Here is an 18588-nt window from a genome sequence, read left to right as displayed (position 1 = left end):
TTTTAAATGTGGGACACTCTGTCATTCCATCTGTCAGATCAGAAAGAAAAACTCCATCTAAATTGTATCTCTCTGTGGAGCCTGTACATTAGTTGAAATAGGGCCTGTCCATTTTACATAAATCCCAATTGTATTCTAATGTCACTTTATTTATGTATTAAAAGTAAGGAAACCCAGTAACTATTGATAAAGCTGTTTATATAGCATAGCAGGGTCTCTGAGTGCCGTAGCACTAGGTGTGTGTAATATGATACTGGCTTAGAAAAGAGGGGAAAATGGGTAACTCACTGAAACTGCTGAACGGATCCTCATCAACGGACCACTGGGACCCACCATCCGGTAAAGCCTTGTGCTGTAATTGAAGTAGGGACAGCGTCTCACTTACTTCCTGATGATACAGCTCACAAGTTGTCTCCAGCATGCTCCTCTGCGTTCTTCGGTTATCCCCTATGTCACACTCATGTGAGCTACCCTCCGGCCAATAGTAAACAAACAACACCTGCTCCAAACACTGCATCCACTGTTGTGTCCGGATTCAAGCTGGAATGAGGATACTTGTAGAAGATGAAAATCCGACACTAGGTATAAGTAAAACCAATTTCTTTATTCAACATCAAAGTTTAAAAACATTGGAGGAAACAGCATATCCTGTCAAGTAAACTGGCATTCACGGGCGTAGCACTGAAGGGCTTACGCGTTTTGGATTACATCTGTAGTCATAGCCCACAGTGCTAAACCCCATGCCTGTTTAAAAACCATATAAACAATCATGATAGGTTAAAAGAAACACACGCCTCCATGAATCGACCCAATCAAGACAGTCAATACAATTAAACCCTTAAGTGATAATTACAAGACTTAGACAATACATTAAGCATAATCAAGATTAGTGTTAATGCAATTGCAAGAATACAAATACAAAAGTACAGAGATTATTGATCTAATATAAACATAATAACATAGTAACCACCATGGAACCAGGGCATATGGACAAATGAACATGCAGATATATCTGGATAGCATATATACATTCCGAAAAAAAAAAAAAAAAAAAAAAACATATGAAAAAATATACAAGAAACCTTATATGCAATATAATATAGCACTATGACATTAATGTAGCGGCCATACCTAGTGGTAAAAAGGATCGAAAATGTGATAACAAAAAATTCATATATGAATACAAAGAGTTCTAAGCACAAGTACAGGGCTTAGTATGTAGATAAACTAGACATACGACATTAACATCTCCCAGTATAATAATATTTATATACAGTACTGCCAAATTGATACATATAGCACCTGAAGATGACCTGCCTAAAAATAAAATCATTATATAATATATTACACCTCAGTAAATTGATCATACAAGTGGAATAAAGAAACTAATAGCATCATCCGCTTGCTCACAATACTGCTCAAAAAATGATTAAGATATTTCAATATATTTCTGATAATATCTGTCACGGCTAAGTAGGAGTTAACCGCTTGTTCAGGTGTGTCTCCTGATAATGTTACATTCCCCTTTAAATATGTAATATATATGAGTTTGATATGTAGCCTTTTAAGTTAGTTTGGAGGAAAATACCAGGAATATAATCTCCCAAAACAGAGTAAGGCACAATAATATGGTAAGCAGAATAGTGTAGCAATAATTCCTTAGTTATACCAGGCAGGCGATAAACAGTTAATGCAGTGAAAGCACAAACAGAGAGTAGCTGTAATTGATTTAGGCAGGTTGTTAGTACAGGCAAGCTGAATAGGCAGTCTGATATTACAAGCAAGCTGAAACAATTCTGAGCACGTTACTCACAGTGTCCAGTTACCAAATTAAGATTTTGTTAGCAGAACAGACAGGAGAGAAAAAACCTTACCAGATTCAGTTCTTTAGGAGAGGTGAGAGTTACCGGAGTCTGCAGCTGAGAGCGGTTGAGGAGCGAGATGCAGGGAAAACGATGTCCACAGAAAGTGCAAGGAAACTCTTTAGTTATAACGGACTGCTTCAGAGCTGGAGAAGGAGATTAGCAAACTTCTTCAATAAACCAGCAATGAAGCAGAGGAAGTGGGGCATTTTATCCAAAACAGGAAATGAGGCAACTGCTTTGTTAAGGTGGACATGGAATAATATAAGATAATGCCTTCTTAAGGTGAAAATGAACATGACATACTCCCCCAAAAAGACACCTCAAGGAAGGTGTCATGGTGCAGGGCGGTCTGGGTTCCGACGGTGGAAGAGGGACACCAAACGGTCAGCAGAAAGGTTGGAAGCGGGTTCCCATGAGTCCTCAGATGAATAAAATCCAGCCCATCGCACCAAATACTCTAGAGATCCGTGGTGCCGTCTAGAGTCCAGAATCGACTGCACCTCATATTCAGGATCTGGTTGGGGTGTAGACACTGGAGGGACTAGGTCTGGAGTGGATGGGTGACACGGTTTTATCAATGAGATGTGGAATGTTGGATGAATACGGTATTGTGGAGGCAGTTGTAACGTTACAATCATGGGGTTTCTTATCGCTGTTATGCTGAAGGGTCCTATGAATAATTTGTTTAGTTTCCTGTTAGTGTTTGGTATTCTGAGGTTTTTCGTAGCCAACAAACCCTTTGGCCAACTGTATATACAGGATGGGACCTGTGTCGGAGATCATAATACTTCTTTTGAGTTGCTTGAGATTGTTTAATATTGTCCTGAATGATGGTGAAGGTCTGGTTAATTGTGTTGACTAGGTCATTAACTTGGAGGTTGCGAGAATCAGAAGTCGAGAAAGGGTGAAACCGTGGATGCATACCTGAGTTGATGTAGAAGGGAGAGAATCCGGTGGAGGTATTGGAGGTGTTGTTATATGCAAATTCTGCAAAACTGAGATATTCAGCCCAGGAATCCTGCTTGTGGGAACAGAAACAGCGGAGATACTGTTTGAGCCATAGATTGGTCTTTTCACATTGCCCATTCGTTTGTGGGTGGCAAGCTGTTGACAGGTGTTGTTGCATATGTAGAGCAGTGTAGAGAGACCTTCAAAATTTTGATGTGAACTGACTTCCGCAATCACTTAGGACAGCTGTTGGAACACCATGTAGCCGTACAATTTCCTTGAGGAACAGGTCTGCTGTTTTCTGTGCGGTGGGTAGAGATTTCATAGGAAAGAAATGAGCCATCTTGGAGAATAAATCTACGACAACATATATTACAGTAAAGCCTGATGAGTTCAGGAGGTCCACAATGAAATCCATGGAAACAGAGTACCATGGTCTTTCAGGAACCGGCAGTGGTTGTAGTAAGCCTAGTGTTTTTTTGTGTGAAGGTTTAGATAAGGAGCAGGTTATGCACAAGGCAACATACGTTTCCACTGACTTTCTCATAGCTGGCCACCAAAAGGATCTTTGTAGTAGGTCATATGTCTTGTGAATGCCAAGGTGACCTGCTAGAGGTGAATCATGTGAAAGGCTTAGAACCTTATTACGTAGAGTGGGTGGAACATACATCTTAATTCCGTAGTGATAGATACCTTGTGAATCAGGACTTAGAAGTTCATAAGGCAGGGTGGCATCCTGTTGCTGTTGTGTCAACATTTCTTGTTGATACTGTGTCAAGAAGGCGAGAATGTTGGAACCAGGCACTACTGTGGAGCGTTGTGGTGTACAGGTGAGTTTGTGATCTTTTCGTGAGAGGGCGTCTTCCTTCCCTTCTTTGTCCCTGGCCGGTATGTAATGGTGTAATTAAACCTAGAGAAGTACAAGTTCCAGCGTAATTGTCGGGCAGATAGAGTTCAGTTTGTTTGGATGTACTGTAGATTTTTGTGGTCTGTAAAAATGGCAATAGGGTGTTCCGCACCCTCCAGTAGATGTCTCCATTGATCAAATGATACCTATATGGCCAGGAGTTCCTTTTCTCTAACCTCATAGTTTAGTTCTGGTGGAGTAAGGAGTCTTGAATAATATGAGACGGGATGCAGGGGATCTTGGGGGATCTCCTTTGTGAAAGGATGGATGCTATGGCATGGTCTGAGGTGTCTACCTCAAGCACGAAATGGTAAGAAGTATCAGGAATTTGTAAAACTGGGGATGTGACAAAACACAACTTGAGATGGTCAAAAGCTTTGTTACAAGTCTCATTCCAACAGAATGTGGAAGAACTTTTTGTCAAATTAGAGAGAGGTTTTGTTATGGTGGCAAAATTATGTATAACGCGCCTATAAAAATTGGCAAAACCCAGGAACCTTTGTACATCCTTTTTATTTTTGGGTATAGGCCATTGTTGTACTGCAGATATTTTGTTTTCTTCCATCTTGACCTCATTTTGGTTAATGATGTAACCTAAAAATGAAATTTGTCTAGAGTGGAATGTACATTTTTCAAGTTTAATGCATAAATTATGATTTCTGAGTCTGGAAAGTACAATTCTGACATGTTTGACATGGTCTAGGAAATTACTAGAGTATATGAGTATATCGTCCAGGTACACAACTAGGAACGTATCAAGGATATCACGAAAGATGTCATTTATAAAAATCTGAAATGTCGCCGGTGCGTTGCATAAACCGAATGGCATAACTGTATACTCATAGAGATCGTAACGGGTCCTAAATGCAGTCAGCCATTCATCACCGGACCTTATTCTCTCAAGGTTATAGACACCTCTTAAGTCTAGTTTGGTAAAAAACTTAGCACCTCTTAACCTCTCTATTAACTCTGGAATAAGAGGTAGGGGGTATCTGTTTTTACGTGTACGCTTATTAAGTTCCCTATAATCTATTATAGGGCGGAGAGACCCATCCTTGTTTTTAACAAAAAACATCCCAGCCCCTGCTGGTGAGGTGGAGGGTCGAATAAACCCCTTTTTTAAGTTATCGTTTATATAATCTTTCAGGTGGGATAGAGAGAGGGTAGATACGACCATAGGGAACTGTAGCGCCAGGTAAGAGATCTATAGGACAATCGTACGGTCTGTGCGGGGGGAGTGTTTCTGCACTCTTTTTATCAAAAACATCAGAGAAATCAAGGTATTGCTCTGGTATTTTAGATGGAAATGTAGTCAGTAGTGTGGGAGTGGGAGAACAAGTGGTGGTACAGAATTGAGAGGGAAAAGATAGGGAGAGATCTTCCCAATGAATTAGTGGTTGGTGGAGGTGAAGCCAAGAAATACCCTGAACTATGGAGTAGATAGGAGAAGATATAATATCAAATGACAAGGATTCTGTATGACCAGTAGCTGTTGTGAGAATAAGAGGGACAGTTTGATGTGTAACAGGACCAGATGGCAAATTAGAACCGTCAATAACTCTAAGAGGCAGGGGGTTGCCTTTAAGGAAGAAAGGAATTGTATTGCTTTTGACCAGGTCAATGTCAATGAAATTGCCACAGGCACCCGTGTCTACAATGGCGTCAATCCTGAGGCTGTGATGGTCCCACTGTAGAGACAATGGTAGGATTATATTGTTAACACTACTCATTTTGGAATAGAAGCAATGTGTATAGAAATTAGACTTACTCGGAGGGGCGGAGCCGGCAGCTGCAGAGATGGCAGCATAACTCCGGAGCTCCGCTGTAAAGGCCCTTATATCATTATGAATCCTCACCATCCTTGCCCCTAAACTCTCCTACAACATTCCCCAGCACCTCTAAAACCTGTGGCAACAACTCTGAGGGATAATCCTTTCATCTCCCCCTGGACCAGAGACACCCAGCACTCCGGGCCGAATTCAGGCCACATCTGACATCAGGCAACAAATGTACCCCTTTGCTGGTCATCAGGGGCCACAACCAAGCTCCTAGGAAGGCCCACAATCTAAAACGAAGGGCCCCAAGACTGAAAAACAGCACCCGATTTTCGAGTCGGACCGGAAAATAAATTTAGCCCGGGGATTGGGCCTACTCCGGAACTCCGTTTTCTCCAGGGTAAGAACTTTTTATAAACCCTACTAAATCAGCCTACCCACACTGAGACAAGCGCATTCCCTAACTGTAATCTGGCCACAATATATAATTAACAACTGCATGACCTCTGCAGGCCTCTGCAACACACTGAGCCTGGGGATTAGGCCTACTACAGGACCAGCTACAGACACAGACTAGCTGCGCACTCTAACCTAACTTTCATGCCTAATTACTGAAACAGGATCTGCAACTCAAATACTCCAAATACCCCTTTGTGCAAAAGAGGAAATAAATAACAGTTTTGCTGCTTTTAACCACTGACTCTGTTGACTCTGCAGCTCTTTTGAAACATAAATCCTCAGCAACATTCAATACCTGACTTTCAAACTTAGCCTGGAGATAAAACCACTCTTTCCATGATTTGTTGCCGTGATTCTAGTACATTCTAGTACAGACTTTAACCCTTCCAGCCGCAATACACCACCGCTGTGCATCTTTTATTTATTGGCAGTGATTACAAGACCCTTTTGTCTGTTTTGAGGACTTGTTCTAACACCTCCATGTACCTCATAAGTGTTTCTTGACATAAGACAATCTTGGCGCAGGAGAATCACGAGTCACGCCACGTGTATCTCTGGCCCAACATGACGGCTAAACGCAATGTCAAACATGACAAAATGTCAAAATCTCTTACAGGGAAATCAAGCCTTATGTCCTCTTTTTTGCATAGTTCAGACACAATGAATACCTCTCCTGCTTCCCAAAAAACTGGTGACAAAACCCCTCAAACCCTGTCACAGGAATCTCAACCAAACAGAACTTTACCAGCTGAATGCCAACTCTCTCCTTCATTTTTGCAAAATTTACCATCGAAAAAGGACATTGCGGACATAGTCCGTTCCTGTATTAGAGAAGAGCTGGCCGAATTAAAGCAGGACATTCACACCTTAGGTTTCCAAGTTGAATCTCTTGAAAGTAACCAAGAAACCATTAAAGAGGATGTACAGCAACTAACTGACCAAGTAACCTCTCAACAGGAGACCATACTTTCTCTTCAAGATAAGCTCGACGACCTCGAGAATCGAAGCAGGCGCAAAAATATGCGTATCAGAGGAGTGCCAGAGTCAGTCTTGCCCAGGGATTTCCCAGTTTATTTGCAAGATGTATTTCAACATCTGAAAGAATCTTCCTATACTGAGGATATCCTATGGGTCAGAGCTCATAGAACTTTGAGACCAAAACCTCCTGACTCCTGAGATATCGTGATCCGTTTAAAGAACTTTCAAGAAAAAGAAATGCTCTTACGACAATCCCGCAAAACTCAGCCTGTAAGATTTAGAGGCAATGTCTTACAATTCTTCCAGGACTTATCAACCCGCACCTTACAATGCAGGAAAGAATTTTCAACTCTTACTACCATGTTAAGAAATAAGAGAATCCCCTACAGATGGGGCTTTCCAACACATCTTTGGACCATCAGCAATAACACCCGTGTCATCTGCAAAACTCCAGAGGACACTCAAACTTTTTGTACAGCACTTGGCCTTGAACCACCTATGGAATCACTACCTGAACCACAGAACTCACAAATCTCCAAGGGACGAATCAATCCAAATGAGTCTTGGCATACAGCCCTTCCTAAGAAAGCCAAAGCAAAAGAAGCCACCACAAGAAGGCAACCCACTACCGGCTTGACCTCCTCTGAAGACTCACCTTTGTGAACTCTTTTACACCTATCTCAGTAATACTAAACAAATAGATGGACATTTTGGCGAATGTTGCCCCTTCGGGAAAGGCAAGTACAGGTCATCATCATTTAGTCTAGTCTTTTTGCAACTCAGCAATTTAGAACCTTCTGCTATTATCAGAATGAGAGCAAAGATAGATTCTGACAACTCCTTTTCCATCATGCCTACCTCATCCTCTCCCCCCTTACCACCTATCCTTTCCCCTTCCTACCCACCCCTCCGACTTATCTACCTCACCTTCCCCACTCTAGGATTCCTATTCAATATAATTTAAAAAAAAAAAATGTCAACTTCTCAGGGCACTTTATGGTACTGCCCCCAACTTACTCTCAGTTATGACCTATGATAGGCAGAGAGATTTTTTGTTTTTGGTTAATATGTCAATGTTTTTTATGGTTAATAATGTTATTATGTTTGTTATGAGAAACTGTTTAAGTTATCACCTGTCAAATGAATGTTTTTCTCCTGCAGAGATGTGCCCACACATATGTAAGATACATATACGTAAAGTGCTCTATGTGACCTCATCCACACAATTAAACAACATACCCTAACAAACACACTATGTTGCCCAAAAATAAGAACGATGAAACTCGTAAACTAACACTTCTTACACAAAATGCTAAGGGACTCAACTCACCCCACAAACGATCTAAAGCCCTTTCAGACCTTTCAAAAAGACAGGTAGACATCTTATTCCTACAAGAGACTCATTTTAAAAAAAACAAAGAGCCCAAATATTTTGTGAAAACATTCACCACTCACTACCACAGCTCCAACACCTCAAAAAGAGGTGGAGTCAGTATTCTACTGCATAAGTCTCTCCCCTTCACCCATATCCAAACCTCTAGAGACACTGAGGGCCGTTTTCTCGGCCTAGTAGGTCTACTTTATGGTAGACCTATTACCCTGGTAAATATTTACGCCCCAAATGTAAAACAAACCCCTTTCTTTAAACAAATATTTAACCGCATTATAGACATCGCAAAAGGACCCATCTTTGTTGCAGGGGATTTTAATGTTCCCATTCACCCTACTAAGGATAGCTCCAATCCTACAATAGCGATATCAAAAAAAGTCACTAATGTATTATGGACAGGTTTGAGAAACCTTAACCTCCACGACACTTGGCGTTTTATCCACCAGGACACCCGAGACTATACCTTTTTCTCCCATCCTAACAGAACATATAGTCGCATAGATTACATTTTCACCAATCAACCTGCCCTAGCCTTAGTCAACAGATGCGTTATTTCCCCCACATCATGGTCAGACCATTCAGCGGTAAAACTAACCATATCATGGACAAACACCCCACTAACATCATATACGTGGAAACTAGACAACTCCCTTCTTAACAATCCAGACACAATTAAGAAACTTACTAGCACCATTGAAGAATATTTTAGATTGAATATCCCCTCAACAGCCAACAAATATACAATATGGGAAGCACACAAGTGCGTGCTCAGGGGCGAATTAATTAAATTAAAGGCTCATTTCCAAAAATTACATCGACAGCAATATAATGAGCTATCAAACACCTTTGCCCGACTGGATCTGGCCCATAAACAATCCCCTACAAACCCTGATATACTGACTGACTTACAAAACGCTAAACAAGCATTAGACGGTTTCCTACAAATAGAATACCAGACACTTCGCGCAAAAACTAACAGCATGTTTTATTATGAAAGCAATAGGTCAGGCAAGTTATTAGCAAGAGCCTTGAAAAAAAAGAGATTGAAATCTTATATTAACGAATTACAAACACCTAATTGTCCCCACACCCTAAAAACTACTAAAGAAATTCTACAATCCTTTCATGACTATTATTCCACCTTATATAATATTCAAAGAAATCCACCCTCTCAAGGCCCTACCCCAGCTCTGATCTCTTATATTTCCAGCGCACATCTACCCACTATAACAACTGATCAACTTAACACCCTTAACAAACCCATTACCCAAATTGAACTCACCACGGCCATAAAATCACTTAACAATGGGAAAAGCCCAGGGCCAGACGGTTTCACTGGAAAGTACTATCACACCTTCTCTTCTCAACTATCCCCTTATCTCACTCAATTATTCAACGAGGTAACGGACACTAACCCGTTCCCCCAACCCATGCTAGAAGCGCAAGTAGTAGTGATCCCAAAACCAGGTAAACCCCCTACAACGCCCGCTAACTTTCGCCCAATCTCCCTCCTTAACATAGATATCAAACTTTACGCTAAAATATTAGCCACCCGCATCAACCTAATACTCCCAACAATTGTACATATTAATCAGGCAGGTTTCACTCCTCTTAGAGAAGCTAAAGATAATACGACCAAAATTCTATTACTAATGGAACATGCAGTTCACAACCATATCCCCTCCGCGTTCATTTCTATGGACGCGGAGAAAGCCTTTGATAGGCTAAACTGGCAATTTCTGAAGGAGACACTTACCCAATTTGGCTTCGACTCGACCTTCACTGGAAAAATATTCTCCCTTTATAACAGTCCCCAAGCCAAAATAAAGTTGAACAATACCTTGTCCCAACCATTTTCAATCACAAACGGAACGAGACAGGGATGCCCCCTCTCCCCTATATTATTTATCCTTGCAATGGAGGTCCTAGCATCACATATTAGACACAACACGGACATACAGGGGTTCAAAATTGCTCACCAGGAATATAAAGCTACCTTATACGCTGATGACCTCTTTCTCACACTAACACGACCTCAAAACTCACTTCCCCCCCTCATTCAAACAATACACCAATACGGCAATTTTTCAAACTTCAAAATAAATATTACCAAATCAGAATTGCTCCCACTTGGACTACAGACGGAGGAAATCACTGCCATACAAGCACTCGCTCACTTTCGCATACAACCGCGCGCTATAAAATACCTCGGTGTATATATCTCCCACCACACACAAGTCACACTGGACACCAATTATAAAGCCATAGCCGATTCAATCCAAAATATACTGCGCTCCTGGAACAATAAACCACTCTCATGGTTAGGCAGAATTAATTCAGTCAAAATGATTCTTCTCCCCAAATTACTATACCTCTTCCAAACACTACCGATCCCAATCCCCAAATCTGTGATACACAATCTTCAAAAATCCTTCATCTCCTATATATGGCAACACAAAAGACCTCGGATAGCTACTGCCACCCTTTATCGCTCCAAAGAACTGGGCGGCCTTGGGATCCCAAACCTTACCCAATATAGACTGGCTAGCTTCTACACCAGAATAATACATTGGTGCAGACATTGAGTCCACAAAGAATGGGTTCTTCTAGAGCACTTGTTATCAAATACTTCACATCTTGGCAGCAAGTGCTGGCTACATATCTACCAATAATCACTAGAGAAACTTTAAAACTATGGGATACATCCATAAAACAACATAACCATATCTCAACTGTACCCTCCCCACTAACACCCCTTTGTGAAAATCCAGATTCTCCAATACCATTCCCCACACAAACATCTCAAACACCTCACATTATAAACTCCTCTCCCTGCCTTACAGTCATTCAAAACGGGAAAATCAAACCCTTAACCAAACTGGCCCCCATCCTGGACAAAATACATATAGAATGGTTTAAATACCAGCAACTAACAGACTTCCTTGTCAAACATCCACATAAGCTATTACTTTTTTGCCCCCATACGGGTTACGAAAGCAGCTGCATCTATGACACCCTACACAGGGGCTTTCTATCTTCTACATACCAATTACTTACGCAACCGAGCAGCACATCTCTCCCCTTGTACACGCAAAAGTGGGAAACAGAGATAGGCATTACACAAACCCCTAAGGAATGGCAAAAAATCTTCTCTTGCATGACAAAATCCTCCTCATCCATTTATGTAATGGAAATGAATGTTAAGTTACTATATAGATGGTACTATACACCTCACCGACTTCACACCATTTTCCCTACACACTCACCGGAGTGTTGGAGAGGTTGCCACAACATTGGCACTCCCACACACATCTGGTGGACATGCCCAACAGCCCAAACATATTGGGAAGCTATCAGAGTCGAATTCAAAAAAGTTCTATCTCTAAGTCTCAGGCTCGACATCTGGTTTTTCATCTTTAATAAATTTACCAAAATAACTTGCAAACTCCGACTAGCCCTACTGACCATCATGACAAACTCAGCAAAACGACTAATTCCCAAAAACTGGAAATGCAATACACTTCCATCTATCCAGGTCTGGAGACAAACAACCACCCAATCTCTTCAACTAGAAAAATATCGCTTTACTCGTAACAAACAAGTAGCCGACTATGACTCGATATATTTTTTGTGGGAGGAATATCTTAATCAGACAACCCCCACACCCAAAACCACCACCCGAACATCCACTTCTTAAATGCATATTCACTGACTACCCTTAGCTGACAAGCCAGATGCCTTCTCCTATTACTTTGACTTGAACAGAAGGTCATTTCAAGAGCCTGATAATCACTGACACAACAATTTACGTTTCTGCAGGAATCATGTACATATGAATATACATTTATACATCCATTTGAATTGTTCATTGTATTTTCTCATTCACTTAATTGAATTGTTTCCTTTTTTCTTTTTTCTTACCTAGTTTAAATAACTTACCTATGCAATCTAAATTTGCCTATTGAACGATAAATATATCTACAACTCATATATGTCGAAACACTGTGTTATGTATATGGAATCATTGTAACCACATTGTTGCATATGTAACTGTTTTAATTCTGCGTTGTACGCAGTAATTTTATGTTCAATAAAGCTTTTGAAAAAAAAAAAAAAAAGAAACTAGACTTACTCATCTTCTGTTTGGCAAGGAGAGGGCAATCCTTTACTAGGTGATTGTGTGCTGCGCAATACATGCATAAGTTAAGGGATCTGCACCTGGATCTTTCTTGGGCAGACAGTGGACCCTTTATGAAACCTATGTCCATAGGCTGATCAGTAGTTGAGGAGTGAGTGGGTATGTTAGATATTGATTTACGTACTGGGTAAGTGGCAAGTGCCTTTTCTAGCTTTCTTTCTCTCAAGCGTCTATCGATGCGTACAAGGTAGCGTACAAGTCCTCTAGGTGTTCTGGTACACCAATTCTGGACAGTTCGTCTTTTATATCGTCTGAGAGACCCAGTCTAAACTGTTTTTTCAGGGAAATGTCATTCCATAAAGAATCCCTAGCCCAGATCTTAAACTGGGTGATGTACTGCTCGACTGGGTTCTTGTGTTGTTTGAGACTCCTGAGTTTACTCTCAGCGGTCAGCTGGCGGTAGGGATCATCATACAGATGGGATAATGTATCTATGAAAGAACTTAGTGAATTGAGGATGGGATCCTGACTCTCATATAAAGAATCAGCCCAGGCACGAGGCTCACCTCTCATATATGACAGAATGAGGAATACTTTGGTCCTATCGTTAGGATATGTCTTTGGTCTTAATTTGAATAGTAACAAACATGCATTTCTGAACTGCTTGAAAGTGGTTCTGTCCCCAGAGAATGTTTCTGGGAGTGATACCTGGGGTTCACTAGAGTGGTCACCACTAGACCCTTTGACTGTGAGGGCTTCTCTTAAGCAAGTCCTAAGATTCTGGTTCTCTACCTGCAAATCCCTAAAGGCTTGAGACAAATTATCCATGCGTTGATTTAAAGAGTGTAACTGTGGTGAATAATCTGTAGGTTCTATTTTAGTGCAGTAACCCTTTTTTATTTTAAGGCTGGTTTATTATGTCATGGCTAAGTAGGAGTTAACCGCTTGTTCAGGTGTGTCTCCTGATAATGTTAGTTATAACCGACTGCTTCAGAGCTGGAGAAGGAGATTAGCAAATGTCTTCAATAAACCAGCAATGAAGCAGAGAAAGTGGGGCATTTTATCCAAAACAGGAAATGAGGTATCTGCTTTGTTAAGGTGGACATGTAATAATATAAGAGAATGCCTTCTTAAGGTGGAAATGAACATGACAATATCATTTTATCATTATTCCCAATGGTTCATGACATCATATTTGGAATTCAGGTCATTAGGCACTTGTGTACCCAATGTAAAAATTCAGTAAGCTTCCTTTTTCGCCAAAAGTTGGTCAATATCCCCCCCTCTCTTAGGTTTATGTATCTTTTCTATAGCACACCAGGTAAAGCTCAATAGACTGCCCTTGTGGAAAACACCAAAGTGTTGTACAATTGGTGTTGAGGCCCTCTTGATGTTAAAGGAAGAGAGATGTTCCCTAATCCTTGTATTGATGTCCCTAGAAGTAAGTCCCACGTACTGGACTCCACACTGGGTACACTCAAGGTAAATTACATAATCCGATGTACAGTTCATGCAGGCACCTATGGTGTAGCTCTTGTTAGTAACAGTGCTAATAAAGTTTTTTGTAACTTTTACATATTCGCACAGTTTACGGTGTCCGCATTTGTACATTCCAATATGTTTTAGCCATGAGCCACTGGGATTCTAATCAGGTGGGAGCGAGAATGGAACCCAAAGTTGGGCTCTTCCTATAAGAACATCTCAAACCATTCTTAACAGTATCAACCAACTTATCCTCAGCTGTTATAATAGAGAAATGTTTACGTACAATATTACAAATCTGTGAATATTGGGCACTATGTGTTGTAACGAAAGTTACACCATTAAAGGGCTTAGCATCAGAAGTCTTCATTTTTAAAAGATCCTCCCTACTGAGTTTACTGACTTGTGCCCTAACTTTTTTAACTGCCTGAGACGGATATTTTCTAGCCTTGAGTCTCTTTTCAAGATCCATGGATTCTGTCAAGAACATGGAGGAATCTGTACAATTCCTTTTACGTATAATATATTCACCCTTAGCAAACACAAAAGGCACATGCCTGGGATGGCAATTAGTACCTAATAGCAAAGAATTTCCTGAAATAGCCTTTCTGTAGATAGTAGATTTTATGATGCTCTTATTGGTACCCACCAAAGTTAAATCTAGGAAATTAATATATTTAGGGTTCCATTCATAGGTAAATCTTTGACCAATCTCATTGTTATTAAGATAGTCAATGAAAGGAGGGATGCTGGATCGCCTGTCCAAATGAAAAGTAAATCATTGATATATCTCTTAAACAAAGAGATATACTGTCTATAAGGATTACTACCTCTAAAGATGTGGTAAAACTCCCACCAGCCAAGGAACAAGTTGGCAAATGATGGTGCAAATTTCGCTCCCAAATCTAGGAAATTAATATATTTAGGGTTCCATTCATAGGTAAATCTTTGACCAATCTCATTGTTATTAAGATAGTCAATGAAAGGAGGGATGCTGGATCGCCTGTCCAAATGAAAAGTAAATCATCGATATATCTCTTAAACAAAGAGATATACTGTCTATAAGGATTACTACCTCTAAAGATGTGGTAAAACTCCCACCAGCCAAGGAACAAGTTGGCAAATGATGGTGCAAATTTCGCTCCCATGGTGGTACCATATCTCTACCCTCAAACTTGAAAAAAATGTGGGTAAGCAGAAAGCTAACCACCCTCAAGACAAAGCACTTAAAGGGACACTGAACACAAATATTTTCTTTTGTAATTCAGATAGAGCATGCAATTTTAAGCAACTTTCTAATTTACTCCTATTATCAATTTTTCTTCGTTCTCTTGCTATCATTATTTGAAAAAGAAGGCATCTAAGCTTTATCCACCAATCAGCAAGGACAACCCAGGTTGTTCACCAAAAATGGGCCGGCATTTAAACTTGCATTCTTGCATTTCAAATAAAGATACCAAGAGAATGAAGAAAATTTGATAATAGGAGTAAATTAGAAAGTTGCTTAAAATTTCATGCTTAATCTGAATCATGAAAGAAAATTTTTGGGTACAGTGTCCCTTTAAAGACATCAGAATAGTCCAAAAAGTGGTCAAGGAAAAATGTGATAGCTTCAACCCCCTTAGTATGAGGTATACTCGAGTATAGGGACACAACGTCCACTGTGAGCCACTTTGCATTTTCTGTCCACATAAATTTGTCCACCACATTAAGCACATGCTTTGTATCTCTCAAGTACGAGGGGAGTGACATAACCACAGGCTGTAAAATATGGTCAAGCCATTCAGATAAATTGCCCAGTAAGGAGTCCACCCCACTAACAATTGGGCGTCCCTATACATTTACCAGGGATTTGTGTGTCTTTGGAAGGTGATGGAACAGGGGAGTCTTGGGATGTTCCACCAATAGAAAATCCATGGTTGCTAAATCCAAACTTCCCTGCTCCAAACCATCGTCCAAAATGTGTTTTAGCTCGATCTGAAACTGTGAAGTGGGATCCCCCTTAAGTACCAAATAGTCATCAGGATTCTGTAGTTGTCTTAGACCTTCAGCTATGTATTGGGCATGATCTATAATGACCACCATACCCCCTTTAACAGATTTCCTAATCACCAATTCAACATTGTCCCTAAGTTCAGTAAAAGCTTTCTTCTCAGCTGTTGTAAGATTTTGTTTTGTTTTAGGTTTATTCTCTTTCAAGGTAACCAGATCCCTCTCCACCCTATTGTAAAAGGTTTTCGATAATGTGGCCCCTATTCTGAATGGGGTAAAATTTAGATTTTTTCTTGAAAGTCGGACCTCTTTTTGTATGACCACCATAATTAAAGACTTCTAATTGAAGCTGATGGAGTGAAATTATATCACAGCTTTCTTAACACCTAACACCCTAACATGAACCCCGAGTCTAAACACCCCTAATCTTGTACTTATTAACTCCTAATCTGCCACTCCCGACATCGCAGACATCTACATTATACTTATTAACCCCTAATCTGCCGCTCCGGACATCACCGCCACCTACATTATACTTATTAACCCCTAATCTGCTGAGGAGCTTGTACATCTTCAAGACATCCAACGTGGAGCATCCTCTTCTTCCGATGGACTAACGACGAATGAAGGTACCTTTAAATGACGTCATCCAAGATGGTGTCCCTTAGATTCCGATTGGCTGATAGAATTCTATCAGCCAATCTGAATTAAGGTAGAAAAAATCCTATTGGCTGATTGGCTCAGCCAATAGGATTGAGCTTGCATTCCATTGGCTGATTGGAACAATAGAATAGAATAGCCAATAGAATAGCCAATAGAATGCGAGCTCAATCCTATTGGCTGATCCAATCAGCCAATAGGATTGACGTTCAATCCTATTGGCTGATCCAAGCAACCAATAGGATTTTTTTCTACCTTAATTCCGATTGGCTGATAGAATTCTATTAGCCAATCGGAAGCTAAGGGACGCCATCTTGGATGACGTCATTTAAAGTTACCTTTATTTGTCATTAGTCCGTCGGAAGAAGAGGATGCTCCGCGTCGGATGTCTTGAAGATGTACCCGCTCCGCAGCAGATTAGGGGTTAATAAGTATAATGTAGGTGGCGGCGATGTCCGGAGCGGCAGATTAGGGGTTAATAAGTATAATGTAGATGTCTGCAATGTCGGGGGCGGCAGATTAGGAGTTAATAAGTGTAAGATTAGGGGTGTTTAGACTCGGGGTTCATGTTAGGGTGTTAGGTGTAAACATAAATTTCCTTTCCCCATAGGAATCAATGGGGCTGCGTTACTGAGCCAAGCGCTGCTTTTTTGCAGGTGTTAGACTTTTTCTCAGCCGGCTCTCCCCATTGATGTCCCTATGGAGAAATCGTGCACAAGTACTTATAACCAGCTCACCGCTCACTTAAGCAGCGCTGGTATTGAAGTGCAGTGTGGAGTTAAATTTTGCTCTACGCTCACTTCTTGCCTTTTTTTTATATTTTAATATTTTTATTGAGGTTATTAACAAGTACAATTATATAATCATGGACATCAAATATTGAAAGAGACATATTGCTTATTGATACATTATGAAGATATCTTAACAATAGAACTTTTAAAACAGCATAAATTATATAGTGCATATTGAAGTTAGAACCTCACTTTTTTTTTACAAGTCTAATTTCTTCCAGTAACATGAGGGCCACTCGTGGACCCTGGAAAATTTTGGACACTATAGAGGAGGTATACTGATGTTATGGGTGGTCACTCACGTACCAATACTGTAATGTACATCGCAACCATTAGACAGTGTAAGTGGAGACATGGAACAATAAAAGGGCAACAAAGGGATAATGCCACACATAAATGCAAAGCCATTACTATACTACATTGCATAACAATATACTCAACAATACAGTATACGGGGACCACAACCAATGGAGGAGGCATATGCACTAAGGTGGATGCTCAAAATGGGGATGTGTCGCATACCCATACTGGATGATTCAAGGGGGGTGCCCTGTTTCGTCTATAGGTACTACTAGCAAAGAGGATTGAGAATTAAAGAAAGAGTCAATGACTGAGATGTACCCCCTAGTCACAGTACTACGTACTTAATGTTCCCAAACAGGTAAGTTTTGTTTATATAAAAGGTATCTAGTTAGGGACAATGTATTGAGCACCAAGCTAGAAGGGGATGCCATAGTCAAGGGGTACATAGTTACAAATTAGTTAATATATAAAAGCATAATGCACTGTATATAAATTATAGAGAGTGGAGTTTTGCTCTTATAACTTTTCTGGTGGAGCGGCCCTAGCTTAATTTTTAAGTGTGATAAATTGGCCGTTGACAAACAAGAAAAATGGTAGCAACATTCACAGGAAAGCAAACATCAAGGAAGCCCCCAATAAGAGAGATGTTTAAATGCAATAATTATAAAGCATAATAATACGTATACATAATGAAGTTTTACCCCACTCTGTATCAATCAGACTAAAGAATGTTTGACATCTTGTACCCTCAGGAAAACTCCGGAATTACGTCCATCATATGAGGGGAAATCTAAATGAATTATGTTAAATGGCAATGTCCTTTCGCTTATCATAGGTAACATGGTTATTGACATGAGATAGTTCACCTATGGATCCCTTCTTTTAACCGATTCCAGTCTT

The sequence above is a fragment of the Bombina bombina genome, chromosome 3 (assembly GCF_027579735.1).
Source record: "Bombina bombina isolate aBomBom1 chromosome 3, aBomBom1.pri, whole genome shotgun sequence".
NCBI lineage: Eukaryota > Metazoa > Chordata > Amphibia > Anura > Bombinatoridae > Bombina > Bombina bombina.
Note: the sequence above shows the minus strand (reverse complement) of the source record.